General features: G+C 48.2%; 1 protein-coding gene across 6 annotated transcripts in view; it reads left to right on the top strand.

Moving 5' to 3' along the window:
* Positions 1-17,983, top strand: part of NCOA1 (nuclear receptor coactivator 1) — a 141,797-nt gene that overhangs the window by 34,993 nt on the left and 88,821 nt on the right. For 4 of the 6 annotated variants that reach the window (XM_065730491.1, XM_065730490.1, XM_065730485.1 and 1 more), the window contains exon 2: positions 8,786-8,954. The gene's annotated coding sequence lies outside the window, so the exon portion shown is untranslated. Of the gene's footprint in view, positions 1-8,643; positions 8,955-10,110; positions 10,129-17,983 lie in introns of those variants that run through there. The other 2 variants (XM_065730486.1, XM_065730487.1) reach the window with 2 other exon arrangements.

Raw genomic sequence — 17,983 nt, forward strand, 5'->3', positions numbered from 1 at the left:
TAAGGTCCCTTCCAACCCAGGCCGCTCTATGATTCTACATGAAGCTTTCCTGTTAACTACAGCTCTTCTACATAAACACAGGCTCTCTGTTCCCTTTTGAAAAGATAAACCCTTAATTCTAAAGCAGCAGCGAGGCACCAGGCTGATGAGCATCCTGTCTGCAAAGCTTGGGCTCCATGCCCTCCCTTGGCCTCCAGTACAGCACGAGGCAGGAGCTGCTTCCCAGCCTCACTCCTTACCTGGAAACCTTCTAGAAGCATTCTTACAGCTTTAAGTAATTTGGCTTTTGATAAAATCTCAGCTTTTTTTTCTTTCCAAGTGCCGTACTGCAATGATTAAAAAGGGTAAACATGCATTTTAAACTGCTCAAACACTACTGTGTTTTAATGTGTTGGAACTTAGCAGTGATGAAGGTTTTGCTTTTTCTTTATTTTATCTTTTTTTTTTACTCACTTGAGTTCTCACAATTACCTCTTTACCACTGAATTTTCTTCCTGTAGTCGTAACTCCATATCCCTCTATTATGCATATGTGGAATTGTGCAATCCCTTAATACATGGAGTTATAATCCCAGCGTAATTGTTTTTGTAGTATTAATATGCTTTGTGTTATTTAATCGGCAGTCAGGGATTAGAGTCAGCGCGGTACTTCTGAGCTCATACCCAGTCTGTTTATCTGAGCTATCTGCGTTGTATAATAACCTCAGATGTGAGTAATGGGGGCAGAGAGAGCCGTGCAGCTTTTCACATCTTGGAGTGTCGGTTGTTACTGAAAGTCCTCTTTATTTCTTTTTTCCCCTTCATCATCCCAATATATTGAATCATTAAGGCATGACACTTAAGAAGTGTCAGAGAACATCCTAGAATTATTTCATCGGTTTTACTTCTTAGTGAAGCCTTTTGAGTCAGCTTCCTCACAGCCTCTAAATTGCTTTTGGATATAACGAGCTCTGCCACAGTTTGGATTCAATAAAGATGATGAGATACAGATCAGAAATCACAGGGCTGAGGACAGGGTTGTTTCCCATGGAGATGTGTCTGCTCGGTGCAGCAGAGTGCTTTGCCTCTTCCACTTGGGCTTACGTAGCTGCCACCATGACTTCCTTTGCTCCTGCTGGATGAAGTCATTAGTTTGGCACGAGTTATATCTTTGCATATGCACAGGGAGCTCCTGAATGTGCAAACGATGTGTTGGTGTTTGTCTGTGTTGGCTCAGGACACCTCAACGCTTTGTTGCTCCCTCTGGGGATGGCGTATGGTAATGTCTGTTGGGAACCTACTGTCATGGCATTTATAGAGTCATAGAACCGCTGAGTTTCAACCATTTGAGCTGAAAGAGACTTTTAAATGCCATCTGATCCCAGCTCCCCTGTGGTGAACAGAGACATCCACAGCTCTGTCAGTGCTCAGAGCCCTGTCCAGCCTGACCTTGGGTGTCTCCAGGGGCATCCACCACCAATCCAGGCAACCTCCTTAAATCGAGAGGATTGGGATTTCACAGTGTCTGAAGCCCTCCCTTCCCCCGCCAGAAAGGGCTGGTTTTGAAGTCAGGACAGCGAAGCATCTTTAGAGTTGAAAGGTGGAAGATGATGGTAATAAAGTGCTAGGAGTCCAGGTGTACGAGTTAACAGCAAAGCTGTTGTTTTGGACTGCAAAGCGTCATCGCTGTTTTACCAGGTTGTGTACTGAGGAGAATTTCTTCTCCGAAAGAGCGGTGATGCAGTGGCAGAGCTGCCCAGGGAGGTGGTGGGGACACTGTCCCTGGAGGTGTGGAAGGAGAGGGTGGGTGTAGTACTGAGGGATGTGGTCAGTGGACACTGCTGGTGCTAGGTGGATGCTTGGGCTGAGTGATCTTGTTGGTTTTTTTTTTAATGATTCTATGAACAAATGGGCTAAAATTATTGAAACCTCTGTAGTTTATGTACAATACCCTTTGTGTATTCTCCATATAGTACTCATTGCCATTAGATTGCTGTTATTATTGTTTCAATTCCGTTTGGCTGTGCGAGGAAGCAAGGCAAGAACATCTGTCCCACGGTGTTTGGTATTAAGTTCGTTTTAACGGGGGAATAGGAAGAAAGTAAACAGTGTAAAGAAGGGCACCACGTTCATGCAATCCAGTGCACAGCTGTTGGTATCACTAAGAGTCGGTGCCCGGCGTCGCTCGGTGTCTGAGCATCACTGTGGGGATGGCTGTGCCGTGGCAGCCCTATGTGCAATTGTTGCCTTCACCTTTGAACGGAGAGATAAAACGAGAAGGTAGCAGAGTCAGAAGTCAGGCCCACGTTGCTCAGAGGAAGGTTGTCCTTTGCGGGAGAGCTCTGATTAATGGTTGTTGGTTGGGTTTTTTTTTTCAAGCGTGGTAGCAGCTGGTTTTGTTGGAACGGGGAACTTGTGACAGCTTAAATTCCACTTTCAAACATGAGCCTTCTTCACAGCACATGGAATTAGCATTTGCAGAGCTCTTCAGACCAGTTATTCTCTTCTGTACGGGATCATCTCTGTTAGATTACTTAGAGATAGCTCTAAGTATAGCCCTTTGGAAACGCACTGCAGTTTCAGTGTTTCCAACGAGCTGACATCAGGAAGGCAAGCAGTTATCACCCTTTGGCATCGGTGACAAAATAGTTTGCAAATGACAGAAGAATCTTTTTGAGATAGCTGCTGGGCTTAGGAGGAAGAGGAGCCCAAGCAATGCAGGGGTATTAAGCTGTGTAAATAATTATTTGTGTGTATTTGGCTGGAAACCAGATTCATCCTAATGAGAGAAAATGAATATTCTGGGAATGTGGAAGCTGTTCCAAAAATCAGGGTGATAGCTGAACTCACAGGGCTGATTCAGCCAGCGAGGGAGGAGGAAAGTCTGATCTAATCTATATCAGGAAGTTATTAAAAACTAATATGAAGTGTGCAGTTAAAGCAGTTAATGACTTGAGAGTTCTTGGCCGTAAATCTGGTGGTTCTTTGGACCAGGAACAAGCTGTGGACTAATTTGGCAGTTAATAGCAAAAGGCAGTGAATGGGCACCCGGGCTGCTGGGTGCTGTGCGGATAGAAACGTGCTTTGGGTTTTGTTGCTTGGGGGACTTTCCCCCCCGCCCTTCAGCACACTTCTGCTTTCAGCCTGCCTGCAGCTCGGCCTTCTGCAGCAATTAGTGCAGCTCTTGTGTTGCACGGCTGTCAGGCAGCTCCGGGGCCCTCTCTGACACCTCATGGTTGGCACTTTGGGGTTTGGAGTGCTGAAAGAAGTTTCTTAGCCCAGATTCCTGCAGTTTTAAGAGCAAAATGGAGTCCTGCTGGGTGTGCTGGAGGGTCAGGTGGGGGGTTAGGGAAAGGCTGTGTGGAGCAGCTCCTGGGGCAGCGGGCACAACCCCGGTGCTGGAGCTCAGGGAGTGCTGGGACACTGCTCTCACATGTAGGGTTTGGGTTTGGGGGGTGCTCTGTGGGGACTGGGGTTGAGCTCAGTGGCCCTTGTGGGTCTCTTCCAGCTCGGGATATTTTATGGTTCTGTGATTCTGAGTGTTCCAGCTGGATGACTTTGGCCAGCAAAGTGCTGCTGCGGGTTTGCAGCACCTGTGAAGTCTTGAGCTGATTCGATACAGCAGCGATTTGCATGAAGACAAAAACCAGGAGCTCTGAGCCGTGCGTTGGTATGAGGCAGGTGAAAGAAAAGCCAGCAATGGTGCAGCAGCTTTATGACAAGGTAAGCATTCATGGGCACGCGAGTCGTGGAGTTCTGTTGGAAGGCATTCCATGCTCCCACCAGCTCAGGATGCCCAGGGGTCCTTCCAGCCTGACCCTGAGCCCCTCCAGGGATGGGGCACTCACAGCTTTCTGGGCAGCAGCACTGCCCTGTGAGTAAAGGGAGCTTCCACCTGCAGCCAGTCCCCGTCGTGCAGGGCTGACAGCTTTGGGCTGTGCCAGGTGCTGGGTTCGTGGGATCACCTGGCTCTCTGGGATCAGATCGGTTCCTGTGTCTGGGTTTGTAACAGCAGGAGCAATCCGCAGATGTAACTTCAGTAATAGCATTGCCCATTGTTATTGATTGGCTCAACTAACAATGCCAATCCATTTCTTCTTCAGATTTCTTTTAAAACACATTTTACACTTTGTGCTTTTCATTTAAAGCCCTGCAGTTGCAGCTAGGGCAGGCAAGATCCCTGCAAAACCTGGCACGCGTTCAAAAACCTTACAAGTACAGAAAGCTGTTTATTAAACTTCCTCATGGGCAGATAAGACAGCTCACTTTACTGGAACAAAGTTAATATTTTTTTGTTGTTCTTGCCTTCTTCGTTGTGTAAAATTATTCTTTCCAAATACAGCGATTGTTTCTCTGACCTTTTAATTTGCGACAGTTAACTGGCAAGCGGATTCAGCCCTCTTGCAAAATGGTTTTCCTCTCCATCTCCTGCAGTGCTTATTTGGTATTGGGTATATATCAGGCAGCGACACATGAAAAATTAGATAAGGAGAAAAAGAGGCTTTCCAGATGCTTAAAAGCGTTTATATGTTGTGAGGAAAATCCAATTTAAAGGGCACCTGAAAGTGAAGTGTGTTCATGGGGAAAACAGTGAGAATTAGCATTGCTTTCAGGCCGCTGCCTGAGCGTCCTAAATACCCCTAAAAGGAGGCATTCACATCAGTGCAGCAGCACAGAATCGTCGCGTTGAGGATTTGTTTGAGTTGAAAGGCACCCATCTGTGGTCCCACTCCCCACGGTGAGCAGGGACACCCACAGCTCCATCACTGCTCAGAGCCCCATCAGCCTGACCTTGGCTGTCTGCAGGGATGGGGCACCACCACCTCTCTGGGCAACCTCTGCCAGTGCCTCACTCTGTTCCAGTGGTTTTTGTGCTGCTGCCAAAGGGAGCTGCACTGGGGAGCCGTGGGCACAGTGTTTTCCCCCCCCTGAGAGCAGTGTTTTTTCCCCAAAGTGACTTCTTTGCAAGATGCTTGCTCCGCAGCAGACAGTGCTCCGCATTAACAGATAGCCTCTTTCTAAAAGTGCAGCCTCCAGGGGGATGTGAGAGCTGTCTGACACTTCCCCAGCTCTCTGTCCCCTGATCGTTTAACACCTCCAGGACTCTCTCAGCCAGAGATGATTTCCATCCCGCTGCTCCCCACCGGTGGATTTTTGCTCTGTGCCTCATCAGTCCTCCCTGAACTCACACAGACTTGCAGCATGCACAGCATCCTCTGGCAGGGAGCTGCACCTCCGTTCTGGGTCGTGCGTGAGGAAACCGCTGCCTCTTGTTTGGGTTTGGACTTGCCACCTGCTACTTTCAGTTGTTGCTCCCCTGTTCTTGCACCAAGCAAGCAGCTGCTAGCATGAAGCTGCCCTTGCATCCCTTCTCTGCTGCAGCTCATCTGACTTGGAGAGGTGGTCTGGGTGCAAGTATGCACATGAGGATAAAGGTAGCAGTGCCTTTGCTCGTAGTCACTTTGGTGGAGGGTGCAGATGTTGTGTCGTTTGCCTCTTGTACGAGCTGCTGTGGAGGTGCAGCAGCTTTTGCTCGTGACCTGTAGGAACATGAGTAATGCAGGGCACAAGGACTGATTCCTCTGGGATTTCAGCCCAAGCACCTGATTAATGACGATCTAGTTCTATTTTATGACTTGTTTCTTGGCCAATTATTAATCTGTTTAATGTATTCCATGTTACGTAATGCAATTCCAGTTACTTTGGAAATGATACTTTGCAAAGTTAAATGATTTACAGAACTCCGAGTACGTTGCATCAGAGCTGTTAGGGTTTGCAGCCAGTCTTGCAGTCCTGATAAAAACACACAGAATTGATCTGTGTTGATAAACATCAGTTATTTACTTCCTGTGATTCCTTATCAGAGTTAATAGCAGCATATCCCTCGTCTTCCTTGCGATGTGAGCTGTGCTGAACTCTCCCTGTTGCCTGGTCATCCTCCTCGTGTTTTAAATCTTGGTTCAACAGTGCTTCTTAGTGTTCCCAGATCTTCATATTAACTCCTGCTGAGCAGCGGATGGGCAGTCCATCAAAGCCCCTGGATATGGGTTGCACAGAGAGGCGATGGTGCCTCGTCCCTGCAGACACCCAAGGTCAGGCTGGACGTGGCTGTGAGCACTGGTGGAGCTGTGGGTGTCCCTGCTCATTGCAGGGACTGGGACAGATGGCCTTGAAGGGTCCTTTCCAACTCTAAGGATTCTATGAAGATCTTCCAATTTCAAATGACCCACTCTGTTGGCTGTTGTTTCACATCTGCCTGCAACACTGTATGGAGATGTTTCTGTATCATCCTGTGGCTTGACTACACCATCTGCTTTCTTTCTTAATTAACAGGCAGCAATATTCATTGCATTCTTCTGCTGTTCCTGTAATACTGTTGGTAGCTGCTCACATTCAGCCGCTGCTGGAATTTGTTGCTCCTGGATGATCTGCATAACTTGAATCACTCAACCCCCCCCAGTACTGTGGCTCTTCATGTGCTGCTTGACTTCTCTTGCTGATTCACACCACTTCACTTCGGATACATTTTAATATGGGAGCAATTGACTCGTTCTTCTCTCTCATGTGTATCTCTGTATATTGATCTGATAGCTGCTTTCAGTTTCATCAGGGGCAGCTTGAGGTAGGTAGTCTATTTTATAAGGCAGGAACAATCTCTGTTTTTATCGGTGGGAGCCTGATTTTCCCCCAGCCACACACCTTGCTCTGGAAATCGGGAAAGACCTTCTCAACATTTCCAGAGGTATTCGTGTTTTTTGTATTTCAGCGCTCCCTCCTTTGAATCAGCCTGTCTGTTTATCCTAAGGGTGGTGGAAAAGGCCTCCCACCATGCTGAGGATGGAGGGTGTTGGTTTAGGTTTTGCTCTAATAAGAAATTTGGTTGTCACAAATTATTCCACCATGTCCACTGCTGACTTCTGGCTTTCCTCAGAATCTCTGAGTCTGCCATTAAAATGCTCCCTTTCCCTTCTGGACCACACTTCATCGGTGAGCTGAGCCACACATCTCATTTAGGAATGGCAAGATTGTTTCCTGTGGGTAAAACCCAGCTTTCAGGCTGGGAGCCAGAGCCAGGCAGCAGTGTGTGTGCCATTTTCGTGCCCATTCCCATGCATGTGCGTGCGGGGCTGGCTGCTTCAGCAGGCATCCCCTCCCTGTGGCTTTGTCCTCCCTCCTTTTGCCTCCTAGATTTTTCATGACTAAATTGAGTGACTTATAATAGTCTTGTGTTGCTAATGATGGGTGGCATTCTAATGACTTCATCCATGTCATTTCTTTTGTAACAGCAAGAGTGGAATGGGTCTGAGGCAGTGATGGCTCTCTCCTCATCTCACCTTAGGTGTTCGTATTCGGAGCCCTAGGTTTACACTAGTAATGCTGTAGCGTGCTTTGGATGTAATTTATCACACTAATGCAGACTCTGAATGTGACAGTTCCTTGGGGACCGAACCTGATCCTCCTGCTGCCTCTTCCAGTGCCACACTTGGCCCCGCGGCTTGTCTGTCTGTCCTGCGAGCTGGGCTGTGTGTCTAAAAAAGAGAAGGCCACAAAAAGGCATAAAAAAGAAGGGCTTTTCTGCCAGCTCATTGCCAGCTTTTATGGTGTGTTGCCCATGGGCATCTCCATTGGGGCGACATCTCCTGTTGGGAGTGGGCTGCATCTCCATGGGGGGCATGTGCCCATGGGGTATCTCCATCAGTAACGTGTGTACCTACTGCTTCTTGACTGCAGGAGGGTCCCTGCAATTATGGACTCGAGTTTCCTCTCAGTTCCTAGGTGTCTGAGGTTGATTAAGATTAATTGCATCGTATGGCTGCTTCCAAGGAAAGTTCCAAGGCAATACTGTGACTTGTGTCTCATCGATGGCTGCGCAGGGAGCGAGCTTGGTTGAAGAACCTGCAATACATGGAGGGGCTTGGAAACCATTTTCTAAAGCTCATCTCTGTCGCTGTTTTTAAACGACTTTTCATGAGAGTTCAGGCAGTTTGAAGAGTGCCATTTTACTTTTCAACCAAGTAGCATGGGTTTGTTGGACTAACCAGCGTTTGGGTGGAGGGGAACAAGGTGCAAACTGGTGCTGCTTACAGGAGAGCGGGCAGCAGAAGCAAGCAGAACGTCTTGATATCTTTTTATAGCACGTGTGCTTCGGGAGGGAAATAATTATTTATGCTCGTCTCGGGTTCGGAGGCTCCGTCGTTGTCGAAGGCGATGCCGCAGGTCTGCGGAAGAGGAGGGACTTGAGAAATCCCCTTGATCCGGATCTAGCTCAAAGCTTAGTAACAGCAGCAATTTACCATCCGCGCCTTTGTGAGGCACCGAGCGATCTAATTATCTCTGTGTTTTATGAGTTCGGTGGTGGTCTGCGGCCTGTTGCCTGTAAACACCGACTGTAATTTTCTGGTGCTCGTTTTTATCTCCTCGTTGTGTAGATGCTGTCTCGCTCCGAGATGTGAGCGGTGTTTTTCTGGAGGGCAATCGTTACTCCTTAGGAGTGGCGTTGGCAAAGAGGGAGGGGAGAATTAGGGCTACGCAGCACTCGGAGCACTCAGCTCTCCTTTATTTTATTTCCCCAAGTAACTTGTGGGGTGAAGAACCTTGATGTATTCTTTGACAAAGAAATAATAATAATAATAATAATGAAAACCCTTCACAGTTTACAGCGTCGAGAAGGTCAACAAGCTATTAGTGACGCTGCTGCGAATTAGTAGTTGACCTTAACTCTGCCGTTTTCCCACTTAAAACGCTGAACATTGCACCTTGTGAATTACTGGAGAGATAATGCCGACAAACTGTCTTTTCCTCGGCAGGATTCGGGACTTGGTGCTGGGCCCCTGTCAGAAGAGTTCATGTGAAGACTGCCCATGGCCGGCCGATGCCTGCGTGTGCTGAAGCCCTAGGACCCTGCTAGTTTGCTGTTTGATCACCTGAAGAGTCCAGTTTTTCCCATGAACCATCTTTCACCTCTGGAAGATAGAGGTAAGGTTTCAGGTCTTCGTTTCTACTTTTCTGTGGCAAACAGTGGTTTCAACTTGTCACGGGGGGTGGCTTGCGCTGGATCACCTCTTCATGTGGAACTAATTACGGACAATGCTGAAAGCAACAGTCACCATTTCTCTCTGTCCTTGGCTTTCCCTGGCTTATTTTACATATATAAGAAGTGCAGTCAGTCTGCCTTGCGTTCCTGGCTACGAGAGTTGCTTTAAGAGCTCATAAAGATGCAATTACTGCCCTAATCAACGGCGCTTTCTCAATATGTTTTGTAAAATGGAATAGCTAATTGCTGCGGTGCCAGAGTGCTACGCAGAGGGTTTGTGCTGAGGAGTGAGATGTGGTGTGTCAGTGTTACGTTGTGAGGTGCCTTGCGGTGCTCGAGGCTTCGGATCAGGTGAATGGAGTCCAGAACTTGAGAAATCTGTCAGTCACAAACTTGGGAGATCGGAGGGTTTTACAGTGTGCACTAATACAGCTCGGAGAGCGAGACGTGTGCGCTCAGCGTCCTCGTAGCACTTAACTAGCTGATGCATGTAACAACCTGAACACTTCTGTGGTTTGCCCACAGCCGGCAATATCTTCAAGGAAAATTGTTGTAATGGAGTGGTAATTTGGAAAGACAGTAGAATATATTTAGAAAGGAACAGAATGGTGAAAGCAAGCAGCAGCAGTGAGAGGCCGGGCTGGCTGCAGCTGCTGTACGGCTGCGGGTCCGCAGCTTCTCCCCTCTGCAGCTGGGGGTGCTTGTTTGTGCAGACCAGGAGCAGGGACTGCAAATTGCACGGGGCAGTCAGCTCTAACTATCGTACTGTAGTGCAGAAGCGATGTGCATTGCTATGGCTGCTTTTGTCTGATGGACTTTTATATTGCTGGTACCTTAATTCCCCCTCTAAGCAAGATGCTCTTGCTTTGGAGTGGGACCTGAGTTTGGCTGGAAAGCAGAAAGTCCCATGCTTTGGGCAGAGAGCTCGGCTCTGCCTCCACGAGGTGGGACAGTGGCAGGAATTAGGCTTGGCTGTGACAGTGTCATCGTGTTGGTGTCACACATTGTCACCATCAGTCCCCACACATCTCTTAAATATCGAGTTGCCCGCCCTGGGAGCGCTGCTTCTGGTTAATGATTAAGCTACGTTGGCAGACTTGTCTGATTAACAAACAGGTGAATTCAGGATTTTTCACCACAAAAAGCTCACCTTTCCCTCTGTGCATAACAGCTACTTTTTGATTGGAAGTGAGGAAACCATATCGCGAGCAAACAAAAAACCTGAGCTCCTGCTGCTCTTGAGATTTCTTTATTTTTCTCTCCAGCACCTGACCAGACCCAGCCTGTGGCAGGGTGACCTTGCAGCTTGGTGTAGGGGTGGGCTGCCTCTGCTTGCTTCCCTTATTTTTCCCACCTATATCCCCAAGAGGACAGATAATGCTTGCTTGAGTTCAGGGAGCTCTGAACGTCAGTGTGGCAGCTGCAGCACAGCCAGGGGAAGGGGTAAATTCCCAATTGTCGGGTGTGTTGCGGGGAGGAAGGGCTCTAGATGGATTTTAATAGAGGTGCTCTGGATTTCCCCTAATTTAGGGGCTGACAAAGTAGCCCCCAGGAATTATGTGTGTGGGTAGCACTGCCTTGGTCTCACCTGGCACCTCCCATCCATTTTCTTTTCTCTTTTTTCCCCTACCTACCATATTAAATTTCATTCTTTCCTCTAGCAAATGGACATTTTGGCTTTGTATTAAGTGAGTTTGATCTGATGGAGTTCCCTTCCCCATTATCCCGCGATGGGACTTTGAGATGTAAAACTGTAAATACGCTGGTGGAGCCACCACCTCCCCGCCCTAGCCCTAGGTCATTGCCATGTTGAAACTCCCTCTTTATTCCTTAATGATCATATTCATTCCACTTTAAATAGATTTCCTGCTGTTAACGAGGTTTTCAAGTGTTGCAACACTTCATGTAGCATATCTCTAGTGAGATGTTTGCAAGAGATGCAGCCTCTGGTTACCATCGGGTACAGGAAGAAGATGATGGCAGAGCCGGCAGCGACAGCACTCCCCTTTGTGGGTAGTTTCAGAGGGGGATGTTGTTTGAGCCCTGCTGATGGAAGCAGAGATGTTTGCAGCCCTGTGGAAAGAGCAGCTCCCAGGTTTCTCTTCCCTTTTTAAAATCCTAAAATGCCATCAGGTGCTCTTGTTTTCGCACGTAAATGATAGAATGGATTGGGTTGGGAGGGACCTTAATGTTCATCCAATCCCAGCCCCCAGGAGTTCAGCAGTCAGGCTGGGTGCTGTATTTTGGAAGTATTTTGAACATTTATCCCATGAAAGAGGTACAAAGAAAACATTTGAAATCATATAATCGTATGAGTTGAAAGGGACCTTTAAAGGCCATCTGGTCCCACTCCCTGCAGCGAACAGGGACACCCACAGCTCCATCAGTGCTCAGAGCCCCACCAGGCTGACCTTGGCTGTCTGCAGGGATGGGGCACCACTGTCTGTCTGGGCAGCCTGTCCAGTGCCTCACATCTCAGTAAGGAGTTGGTCGTCTCAATGCTGGCTTCCCGGGAGCTTGGCTGTAGCTTTTTTGGCCACTTGTGCATCACTGCAGCCTTCATACAGATTGCTACTCTTCTTGTGGGTCTGTGAAGCTCAATTCAGTGTCCCCTGTGCAGGTAGTGCTGGTGGTGCCGAGGAGATGGGCTGGGGATGTGCCGCTGCACGGGCTGAGCGGGATCGCAGTCAGCATCCAGCAGGGACGGGAAATGATGCCGGGCATCTTAATGGCTTTTTAGTCTGCTGGGTTCTCTGCTGCCCTCAAGGAATCTCTGCTTCCTGGGCAACAAAGATGATGTATCATTTAATTGAAAACCACACTCAAGTGAGCCTGTGCGTTTTCAGGGCTTAACGATTTGCTGTTCTTTGCCTAATGCAGTATTGCTGCACAAGCCCTTCCTGTGGATAGAAGGTTATAAAGCAGTACCGATTTATTCTCTCCCATTGTTTCAGCTATTTTGGTAGCTCTTTGTCAGGGCTGTTAGCTACATCACTGACTCTCTCAAGGACACCTCTTTGGTTTGGGACCAATACTCTCTGTCAGAAATTCTACCTTCCTTCTGTTCCAGCATTACCCAGTGAACAGTTGGATCACGTGGAGCTCAGTGTGGAGAAGTTTAAGGAAGGGTCCAGAGAATCACAGAATGGCTTGGATTGGAAGGGACCTTAAAGATTATCCACTTTCAACACCCATGCCATGGACTGGGTGCCCCAAAGCAGCCCAGGCTGCCTAGGGCCCATCCATGGCCTTGGGCCTCTCCAGGGATGGGGCACCTACAGATGGGGCAGCAGTGCCAGGGCATCACCAGCATTTGAGTGAAGAATTCCCTCCTGACATGTAACCTAAACCCATTGCTTTTAGTTTAAAACTGTTCCCACTTGTCCTGTCACTATCAGACCATGTAAAAAGTCAGTCTCCTTCCTGCTTTACAAGCTCCCTTCAGGTCCTGGAAGGTCACAGTGAGGTCTCCTCACAGCCTTCTCCAAGCTGAACAAGCTCAACTCCCTCAGCCTGTCATAGGGGAGGTTCTCCAGTCCTTTGATCATCCTCACAGCCCTCCTCTGGGCCCACTCCCAACAGCTCTGCATCCCTCCTGTAGCTGAGGCCCCAGGCCTGGATGCAGTACTCCAGCTGGGGCCTCACGGGGGCAGAGCAGATGGTACACCTCCCCCACCCCCCTGCCTCCCCTCTTTTGAGGCATCTTAAAGTAACACAGACTTAGCTGAGTGCCTGTCATGCTTGTTCTGACACGTCCCCAAGGCACACTGGGATTGTCCCCATCTGGGAGAGCTTTCCTCCTCCCTCTCTGAGGTTCTGGGCTCTGTTGGATGGGTGAGGACTGTGGAAAGGGAGCGCAGGGCCTGCAGGATGCCTTCCCCCCTTTGCTCTGTGCAGCAGCTTTGCTGGAAGATGTGGCACAGCAGGATACCTGGAGAGGCGTCCTTTTATCTTCAAGAAATAACAAATAAACCTGCTTAGAAGCTCCTTTGTGTTTGTTTCAGTGCTTTTGATCCTTCTTTGAAAGAGGAAGATTTGAAAAGAGTTAAACCCGTGCTCTCAGTTAGAGGCTGTTTTCTTTTTCCCCGTTCACCACTCACATCATTTTGTAGCGCTGATGCGAGCTGCGTAACCACTTGTCAATAATTCAGGACGAGTTAGGTGTGTTTCTGGTAAACTTTCAAAAGACAAAACCCCAAAGCTTGGCTGACAACAAGTGAGAAGAGTTTCTCTGTTGTTTTTACTTCCTTGACGAGCGGCTTGCGCGTGCTTGGTGCCCGGCTCCGCTCCTGCTGTTGTGCTTAAATCACTCAAACATGCACGCTGCCATCACACCATCTTTCAGATTGCAGGGAGCTGCTACATCCGTGTGGAGGAGGTGGAAGAAGGGGCCAAAATGTGAGGCATTTCCTGGCTGTTCTGCCCGAGCGAGGGTTTCAGTGGTGGTTATTTACCGGTGAGTCAGGTTGTGAGCTGAGGCAGCGCGTCATCCGCAGTCGTCCAAGAACCAGAAATGCTGGTAAATAATTTTCATGACAGGCGAGTTGTAGGGGCACACTGCCCGTGAAATCCTGGTGATTAGGGATGCAAATGTGAATTCTGTTCCCCTTCGCTACGCGTTCCTCCCCCGTGTGCTGTCCTTGCCCTCGGATGGTGCTTAGCAAATCCTAGTGTGTTGCTGGCCGTGTCCAACATGAGATGAAATTCAGTATCCACAAAGAGTGGTGCAGTGGGATGGCTCTCAGCTGGGGCTCTGGCTCTGCTGTAGCCTGCTCGCAGGACCTCTCTTGCATATAGGTGAGAATGTAAGCAAAAAAACCTTTTTTCCCTGTATATTCCCATCACTTGCCTCCTGACATCTGCTTCCCTTTAGGGACACTGAGTTAGGGGTTAGGAGATCGTTGGCTGTTACATAGAGACAGAGGTGGCATTGCAAACTCCTCATCAGTGCTTTGCACTTTCATTTCCTTGAGGACCTCAGCCTCCCCTTGCAGATTTCCACAGTCTCCTGAGGTCTATAAATCCCTGACTTTCATGTGCTCCCTTTACCTTGTTCTTTATACAACGAAAGGCATACATTTGTTTAATGGAGCCGTCACAAATCCCAGCTACAGATGAGCTGCTGTATGTATATTGGAATATATTTTGAGAAGTTAAAATGAAATTCGAAATCAAAGGAAAATTGCCCCGTTGCTTGTTACAGTTCATATCCAAACGTCACCTGGGAGGAAGCATCCTCCTGTTGGAAGCGTGAACGGTTTGTTAAGAAGGGACCAGTCCTATCTGTGGGGAAATTCTCTGCTGTCTTAAGCCCAAGTGTGACGAGCGGAAAGGCAAACTAATTAGCAAATTTTAATAACAAAGTAACAGTGTATCAGATGGAGTGTATGTCTTTTGGCTTTGGATTTATACAGTCGAGCAGTTTCTGTGTCTCCCGGAATGTATAACAAAGGAAGGGAAAATCTTTTATTAAGATATCAGAATAAAATCCTGAAGGCAACAGGAGTGCATCTGTAAGGCTGTGGTAGCCCTAATAGTTAAGTGATCAGGAGGCAGAAAATTGGGAGAACTGCGTGCTTCGTGTGGAAGGATTACCAAAAGCCTACAGCCAACGCAATGAAAGTCTGAATGGGCATTTCAGAACCCGTAATCACCCAAATAAAAGAGCAACAGTGGAAATCAGTGCGCGGGAGAAGGTCATTCCAGATCCTGAAGTTGAAAATAAAAACAAAACCAAGCAGACTGAGGTGTTACTGACAGGTGTTTACTATCTAGGAGTTTGACTCTGTGTTCGCTGTGAGTCCCTTAAAACTTGGGATATTTTGTGCTTCAGTGTTGGGGGCTGTGGAAGGGGACTTCTCCCTGTGGAACTGGAGCTGGGTAGCGTGGAGGTGGCAAACAGGAGAGGCATCCCCCTCTGATGTGCTCTGTGTCTCCAAGGCCTTTAAATGCATAACTTCTGCAAAGCATGAATGTGGCTCTTGGCAAAGGATGGGCACTGTAAATAGGGATTTGCAGAAATTCGTAGGATGTGCCATCCAGGTCCATACATTGCCATCGTTAGGGCATAGAAAAAACGGTCGTGTAGCAGAGCAAGATACGTTTAGTGGTCATGTAAGTGGTCAGCAGTTGAGTTTCATGAAATTTCTCTTTATCGCAGCATAAGCGAACGTGCTCCTTCACTGTGTGTTTCTTGAGGGCAGCCAGCTGTAGGAAGTGGGAGAAGCTGAAGGCTTGCAGGCAGAGCAGAGCTGCAGGAGGCTGTTTCAGGGTGAGCAGCAGAGCTCCTCAGAACTCCCTGTTTGTCATCTCATGGATTCGTGGACTGGTTTGAGTTGGAAGAGACTTTCAAGCCATGCAGGTCCCACGAGGACCTCTCCTTTTGGGGCTGCCCAGGGCCCCCAGCCATGGCCTTGGGTGCTGCCAGGGATGGGGCACCCACAGTGCCTCACCACCCTCTACAGAACTTCCCCCTAACACCCAACCTAAATCTCTCTTCTTTTAGTTTAAAATTGTCTCTCCGCATTCTGTGATCTCATCTTTCATCCCTCTCTCCTGTGTCTTTAATTCATAAAAACAAGTAATTAGAGACCAAGCACATGTCAGAGTGATGATGTACAGATACAGCTGCAGCATTTTTTCTTAAATATAATAGGATAATGTCACAAATGGGCTCCCTTTGCTCTAGATTTCTCCAGACTCCATCTATCTTTAGATGGAAATACAGCTGCGCAGCGGTCTCCTGGCTGATGGAGGAATGGGGAGGGAGCTTCTCCAGTTGGTGTAAGCACATTATTTATGAAAGTGCCATGAAGAATGGCAGTGCTGCAAAACACAATGCTAATTCCATCATATCCCCGAGCTTCATTACAATTAGATGGTGTTTGCTTGTTCTTTCCTCCAGACCTTTCCCACCCTGCTGCTGTCGATGTGCTGGGTCTGGGTTTTGGATGCTGCGGTGGTCTGTGCAAATGATGGGGTAATAATGGATGAATGACAGGGTAGAAGCAATCCAGCAGCTATTCTGCATGTTAAATATGAAGGACAGATAAATTTTACAGCTGTTAGCAACGATGAGCGCATTCGCAGGCAAGTAGATAATCATGACAAAAAATAAAACTCACTCAGTGTATACCACTTGCCACCTATTGTCAGTGCTGTGACTATGCAACGTGGGGTAAATAATTTCAGTAAGCACTGAAATCTTATTACAAATTCTAATTAACTCATCAGCAGCCTGATAAATGTCTCCTGGCAGCTGGTGGAACTTCTGCTGCGAGGTGCACGAGGGGTACCCACCTCGGCTTCTCGTCCTGCAGACGTCATGGGGGCTTCCTTCCCATCTCAATGCTGCCAGCAGAATGGAAAGGAAGAATACACTCACCAGCCTAATTCTTTGCTGTTTCTAAGGGTAAGTCAGTGGAGGAAGTGATAGCTGTGACACAAGGATAGGAAGTGAGACTTGCCAGCGAAATTGCTCTTATTTTGATGGTGCAGCTTTTCTGTAAAGTAGGTTGGATGCTTCCCTTCTCCTATTTGTGTGACTTCATCAAATGGACCTTACAAAGAGAGCCCCTCCAACGTGTGGAATATTGATAGAATTAAGGAAACGGGTTGCCTATGGAGGTGGTGGTGCCCCGTCCCTGCAAACAGCCAAGGTCAGGCTGGATGTGGCTCTGAGCACTGATGGAGCTGTGGGTGTCCCTGTTCATTGCAGGGAATGGGACAAATGGCCTTGAAGGGTCCCTTCCAACTCTTTCTATGGAGCTATGATTCATTGCATTGAGCCACCATCACCCAGGTGCGGCAGCCCCAGCCCTGCTGCCCCCATCACACCGTGCTGTACCTGAGCCTTTGTGCAGCTTTGTTTGCTCAGGCTTTAATAATGGAAGGGAAAGAAAACTGTTCCTTATGTAACAGTGTGATGGCATCAGTAGAAAACAAGCTGCATCCTTGCACCAGGGTCAACTTCACACTGAAGTGCTGGAGCCCTCATGTTGATGGTGGTGTTGCAGCAGCTGTGGGTGGTGCGTGCACTTGGGCTTGCAGTCGTGAAACTCAGCTCCATGCACATTCACAGACCCTCTTGAGCCAATCATTTTTGCTTTTTATTTATGGCTACGTAAATACCAGGTACTATTTTTTTTTGCAGCAGCAGGATTTCATCTTCCCTTTCCAAACTGGTGCTAGTGGCCTCAGCACGTTGTTGCTGAAACGTATTTGCAGTGCTGACTTCAAAGAATGTGTTTGTTGTCAAGTGTGCAGGTTTTGTTCCGTAAGCTGGCCTTCAGTTTTTGCTGTAAGATCCTTTATCTCCTACTAAATTCCACGGCTGCTCGGCTGGGGGTTTGTAGGTTTTTCCCCTATGGTTTTTTTTTCACACAGGTGAAATTTTCTTTTAAAAAATTGGGTCTTCTGCTTGTGTTCCTGCACTTTGGGGAGCTGCTTAATTCATTCGTGGCGATTACTGATTGGTTGGACAAAGCAAGAAGCGGCGTCTCTGGAGCTCTGTTGCAGCAAAGAGTTTTGGGGGAGAATTCAGCAGAAGTGACACGGGGTTACTTATAGCTCGCAGCCCTTTGTCACCTTTGTGCAATCCTACGCCTTTCAAAAGATGTCCTACTTTTGGGAAGCGTGATGTGGAGCAGCCCAGCCTCACTGCTGTCTTTTCTCAGGCGCTTGCCTATTTTTGTGCTTTGGAAATGCTTCGTTTTAAGGCTTGGGAAAGGATTTTAATGTCATTTTGCCTCTCTAACGTGTGGTTTATTGCACTGCATGTGGCCTAGAGGCACTGCCATGTCACCGATTGCCACCGGCGCTGTCCTTGGTAGCCGGAGGCAGGCTCTGTGGGGGCAGCTCTGCAGGGTGCAGTGCAGCACGGCCCTCCAGGGGCATCTGGGTTCCAGGGGAGCTCAGCTTGCTGTCAAGGAGCAGGTTTGTGCTTTCCACCCACACCTGAAACCAACTGCAG

Source organism: Cyrtonyx montezumae, unplaced genomic scaffold, assembly GCF_038088225.1.
Source record: "Cyrtonyx montezumae isolate F1298 unplaced genomic scaffold, pur_monq_1.0 scaffold_13, whole genome shotgun sequence".
Taxonomy (NCBI): Eukaryota; Metazoa; Chordata; class Aves; order Galliformes; family Odontophoridae; genus Cyrtonyx; species Cyrtonyx montezumae.